Raw genomic sequence first — 6,000 nt, 5'->3', positions numbered from 1 at the left:
ACTGGAGTTTTTTTGATTAATGCATTTAAAGCTTTATATAGTAAATATAAAAAAAACATTTTTAGGATCAAGCAAAGTGGCAATTGCCTAGTATCCATTTCAAGGACAAATTTTGATGCAGCACAGCATGGTGACACCTTCTAAAACTTGTACAACTTTTGGCAGCTGTTTTATCAAAGGTATCTGAGGGTATGTCTACACTACCCCGCTAGTTCGAACTAGCGGGGTAATGTATGCATACCGCACTTGCTAATGAAGCCCGGGATTTGAATTTCCCGGGCTTCATTAGCATAAGCGGGGAGCCGCCATTTTTAAATCCCCGCTGCTTCGAACCCCGTGTAGCGCGGCTACACGGGGCTCGAACTAGGTAGTTCGGAATAGGCACCCTAGTCCGAACTACCTAGTTCGAGCCCCGTGTAGCCGCGCTACACGGGGTTCGAAGCAGCGGGGATTTAAAAATGGCGGCTCCCCGCTTATGCTAATGAAGCCCGGGAAATTCAAATCCCGGGCTTCATTAGCAAGTGCGGTATGCATACATTACCCCGCTAGTTCGAACTAGCGGGGTAGTGTAGACATACCCTGTAAGAGGTTTAGTTCAATAATGTGCTGTTAAAATTGTATAGGAGCTCTGCAAACACTGAAAATTAGGGGCTAATTCTGCTGAGATTTGAACCATTTTCATGTAAATCTGGGTGAAATTTAGCTCCAGATGTTTATATTTGAAGCTGGACAAGTTCAGCCTGTTCTTTTTAGGAAATTTGACAAAACTAGCTTACCTGAAATAAATTATCTTCATTTATATGACAGTAAGTTGTACAAAATACTATAACTCTCCAAGCACTGAATTCTTTTGGTATATACCTAATAATCATACTATTAAAATCAACGGATTGGTGTGTTGTTAAATGTTAAATGAAAGATTATTCAGCAATAATGAACCACACTCATTTATTTTAAAGAATTAATGATGTCTCTCTAACTCTATCAAGATATGAAAGGAAATTTAACTCTTAGATACTCATGTTTCATTTACAAAGTAAGATCTTCTTACACTTCTACACTGTGCAAGGGTTCAAAGCAATGACATTTCGGCTATGTCTACATTCGTGGCTTCTTGCGTGAGTAATATGCAAATGAGGCTAAGCGTGGAATATTGCTGAGCCTCATTTGCATACCTAATGAGCCACCATTTTTTCAGAAGAGGCTCTTGCGCAAGGAGTATTTACACTGCCCCTTCTTGTGCAAGAAAAACCCTTTTGAGCAATGCCGTTACACCTATTACTTTTCAGGAAGAACAGCATTGCGCAAGAGGGTTTTTCTTGCGCAAGAAGGGGCAGTATAGATGCTCCTTCTTGCGCAAGAGCCTCTTCTGAAAAAAAATGGTGGCTCATTAGGTATGCAAATGAGGCTCGGCGATATTCCACGCTTAGCTTCATTTGCATATTACTCGCGCAAGAAACTGCGAGTGTAGACATAGCCTTCCAGTGAAATGTCCATGCAAATAGCAAAGAAGACAGTGCAACATTGTCTCCTAGACTCTGGAAAAGTATGAAGGGAAAAAAAGACAGAGAGTATACAATAGTTTTCAAATATCTAAAAGGTCCGTTACAAGGAGGAGAGTGAGAAGGACAAAGAAGCAATGAGTTTAAATTGCAGCCATGAAGGATTAAGTTGGACATTAGGAAAAACTTCATAACTGTCATGATGGTTAAGCACTGGAATGAATTGCCTAGGGAGGTTGTGGAATCTCCATCACTGGACATTTAACCTTAAGAACAGGTTACACAAAAAACTGTCAGGCATTCCTGAATGGTTCTTGGTCCTGCCATGAGTGCAGAAGACTGGATTTGATGACCAGTAGCGGTCCCTTCCTGTTCTATGATTCTATGAACACTGTGCATGATGCAGTAAGACTTAACTGAATTTTATGACAGTAGAATATTGGGTTATAGTAATGAGAAACTGAGAAACAATCACAATACATCTAGCTCTTTTATTTATACGGGACTTCTCTTTTCAAGATCTTCTCATGCTGCTCAGAGGTCTGTGGTGTCAATGGTCTGCATTTAGCCTTAAAAAAAGAAGCATGCTAGTTCAAGATCTCAGATTATTTTAATGGCTATAACAACACATTTTTGCTTTTTCTCTTTTTTTCCTCTCATTTTTTCTGTTTTTACCCTCTTTCTGCCAATGACTGAAATAAGGCAACCAAGATTTTTTTCTTTTTCCGCTTTGCAATTTTTTGCATATTCTCCAACTTTTGACAACTTACAGAGTGGCAACAGGAAAAATAAAATTCAGTAACTCTAGCTCTCTATAACTTTTCAGATTGTCAACTTTTTTTCCAAATAATGCAAAAATTGGGAGAATGTCAGAAAAAAAATCTAAAATTCCAGCATTTTTCCTTTTCAAAAGCCATAATAAATCTCAATTAGAAACAAATCAAAAAATAATTTTAGGTTAGTTTCTTCTCTAACTTTGACATTAAAAATTGAACCATTTCATCAAAAACTCAATGTCATGTGAAAGAACTTCATTTCAAACAAAAATTCACTTTAATTAGGAAAATTATTTAGCTGAAGTTTTTGACTAGCTTTAATTCATGCAGAGTGAGATTTTCAAAATATTTAACACTGGCCTAACTCTGCTTCCACTGAAGTCATTGAGTCTTCAATTCATTGGGAACAGTTAGCCAAAAGCTCAGCTCTTCTAAAAATCTGACCCTTATCTATATGCAAATTGTAACTAGAGATTTATGAATACTAGCAAAGCTATCCTTACCCACACAGTTGCATAGATTACCTGAAGATTTGGGGCACCACTGGGTCTTAGGCTATGTCTAGACTATAAGCTTCTTTGAAAAGAGGCTTTTTTGAAAGAATATTTTGAAAAAGCTTCTTTGAAAAGAGATCGTCTAAACAGCAACCAGAATTTTCTAAAAAGAAAGCCGCTTTTTCGAAAGAGATCACCCAGGCAGTCTGGATGCTCTCTTTTGAAAAAGCACTGTTTGCATTCAATAACACCTTTTTTCAAAAGAGCACTTTTGAAAAAAGGCATTATTCCTCGTAAAATGAGGTTTTCTATGGCCGAAGAAACTGCCGCGTTCTTTCGATTTAATTTCAAAAGAACGCGGCAGCAGTCTAGATGCAGGTGAAGTTTTCCTGAAAAAAGGCCACTGTTTTTTTTTTAAAAAAAAAACTGTAGTCTAGACACACCCTTAGGCTACATCTAGACTGCAAGCCTCTTTCGAAAAAGAGTGTTTAGACTACAACTAGTACTTTTGAAAAAGCAACCCCTTTTTTGAAAGAGAGCACCCAGGTAGTCTGGGTGCTCTCTTTCGAAAAAGCACAGTTTACATTACATAGCACCTTTTTTCGAAAGATCACTTTCCAAAAAGGCGTTATTCCTCGTAAAATGAGGTTTTCCACAGTCAAAAAAACTGCTGAGTTATTTCGATTTACTTTCGAAAGAACATGGCTGCCATCGACGCAGGAGAAGTTTTTCAAAAAAAGACTACTTTTTTTCGAAAAAAACCTGTAGTCTAAACACATCCTTTATGTCCACCTCCGTGCATCTTCCTATCTCTGTTCTGTGGCTCTGGTGAAAAAGCCAGCCAGACCTATTAGCAGAACCTGGGAAAGAGCCATTCAAGTGGTAATTAAACCATTTAACAGGCATTTGCCAACTCCTGTCAGTTTCTGAATTTACTCTGTTAGTCTACAGCAGTGTGTCTCAATCTTTTTTCATAAAGTACACCTTTAAAAAAAATTATAAGTACCCCCAGTACCTACAGTGTTCAGAAACACAATTTTTTTGTACCATTACAACACATTTGTTTAAACAACTTAATTGTAGTCAGGAGGGTAATGAAATTTTTGTGTGTAAAAAGTACAAAAATAATAAAGCGCTGTAAAACTTAAAACAAAAATTCAGCGTTTCCAAATTTCAGTTGTGTTGACGTACCCCTCAGACTTCTCTCAAGTACCCCAAGGGTACTTGTACCACCAGTTGATAAACACTGGTCTACAGGACCTTAGTTTAAATTTTGTTTTAAAAATATTTAATTAGTAAGTTTCTGATGACTGTAAAATCACATCTTTAAGAAAACATCATCCCCCCTGGCTGCCATCAGGCATAGGGGCACCAGTTTAATAGTACTGCCTACGGCCCCATAAATCCTAAGGACAGGATTCAGTAGAATTAAATTTTCCATCTAAAGGGGTGATACAGGAGTGATTGACCAATTCTCTATTGGAAACGAACAATCAAAAGTACCCTTTAATAAGGGGTACTTCCTGCTTCTAAGAAACTCACACTCAGGTTTGTCTTTTCTAGAGTCGGAATAAAAAAACCCCATACTATCAGAGAGCTCCTGACAAATTGATTAATCGTCCTCAGCTGCTGAAGTTCAGCCCATGAACAATTAAACATTCCAAGCTGCAGTGAACCTTCAGAGATAATTTATGATAATTTTATGCACAGGAGCTCTGTGGCTTTTTAATTTGATAGAATGTTAGTAGCAAGGATTTCTAACAAGGGAGTGTCAGTGCTCTATACATCACTGAGATTACTTAAATATTTCAAATGTGGTTGATGAATGAAGTTTCTTGAGATGTGGCGAGATACAGGTGTTGGAAGGTTGAGATTATTCATCATATCAATTATTGGAAGTGGATGCATTGACATCATACTCCCAGCTCATATTTTATAGCCACTGTATAGACACGATGGAACTGAAATAACAGACTTCACTGACTACAGGATCTTCAGGAAATCTGATCTCTTTTCCTTTTTCCTAGGGCCTCATTCCATTGGCTTCCCTGGAAGTGACTTGTAACCTGTAGTGGACAACTGGACCCTCTGGGTATCAGAACATTGCTCCTGAAAACCCTTCTATTTAGATAAATGGAAAAGAGAAAGAAATTTTTCACACAAATGTTCACTATCCTCATATACGCCCTGGCGCTTTTGCTGATGGAGATCAATGAATTATAGTACCCCCGTTTATGTCCTTTCACTGGTCTTACAAGGGGAGAGTGCAGGTGTGTAATAACTTGCTCACTCAAAGACACCAAATCTATTTCTTTCCCAGGATATTTCCCCACTTTTCATTTATTTCTATTTATCATGCCTCTGTAATCCAAATATAATGTATTAAATCTGATATTTCAGGTACATCCATGAATTTTTTTATTGCACTTAATAAGAAAAATAAGGGATCCTGCTAACCAGCTTATTGATTGATTTGGGTTCATTTTTATACTTATCTATTTATACCATACTGCAGAAGGCACCGCTTCCTGTAGCTTCCATTGGCTGGGAACAGCATACTGCAGCCACTGGGAGCTGCATGGAACTGTGTTTGCAGACAGTCCACATAAACAAAATGTCTTGTGGCCCGCCAGAAGATTACCTTGATGGACCATGTGCCAAAGATTGCCAACCCCTGTCATAGTGTAACACATCTAATTGCACAAAAATTTGACCTGGAGTCTGAGTGTATGACAATCTATGAGTTAAAACTCCCTAAAAGGAGTCTCTTTTAATACAACATACGGATTTGACCATTAAGGGGTTGGAAGAAGGTGTAAATTACACCAATTTAGATTTAGATTTAACTCTGATTTTGTCTAGGAACTGGAACAGGGTCATCCCAAGAGAGGCCAAAGGCCTGGGACAACCCTCCCAGTACCTCCAGCAAAGGGCCTGGGTCAACACCCCCTCACTATAGACCCTGCTCCTATCCCCACCCACCCTTGCCCAAGCCCTGCCCTTGGTCTGCCCCTGTGTCCCCTGGGAAATTATGGGGGCTTGGTGTGGGATGACAATAAGGGGTCACTCCCCTACCCACCAAACCACACTGCTCACTGCACCCTACTTCTCCACAGAGGTGGGAAGCAGAGTGCCCTGGGGCTGGAATACTCTGCTTCCCACTGCTGTGGAGAAACTGAGTGCAGCAGGCTAGGAGGGTTCCATAGCCTATATCGTGAGTGTGGAGAG

This window comes from Pelodiscus sinensis, chromosome 4, assembly GCF_049634645.1.
Source record: "Pelodiscus sinensis isolate JC-2024 chromosome 4, ASM4963464v1, whole genome shotgun sequence".
NCBI lineage: Eukaryota > Metazoa > Chordata > Testudines > Trionychidae > Pelodiscus > Pelodiscus sinensis.
The sequence above is the reverse complement of the archived record's forward strand: the minus strand, read 5'-3'. Positions refer to the sequence as shown.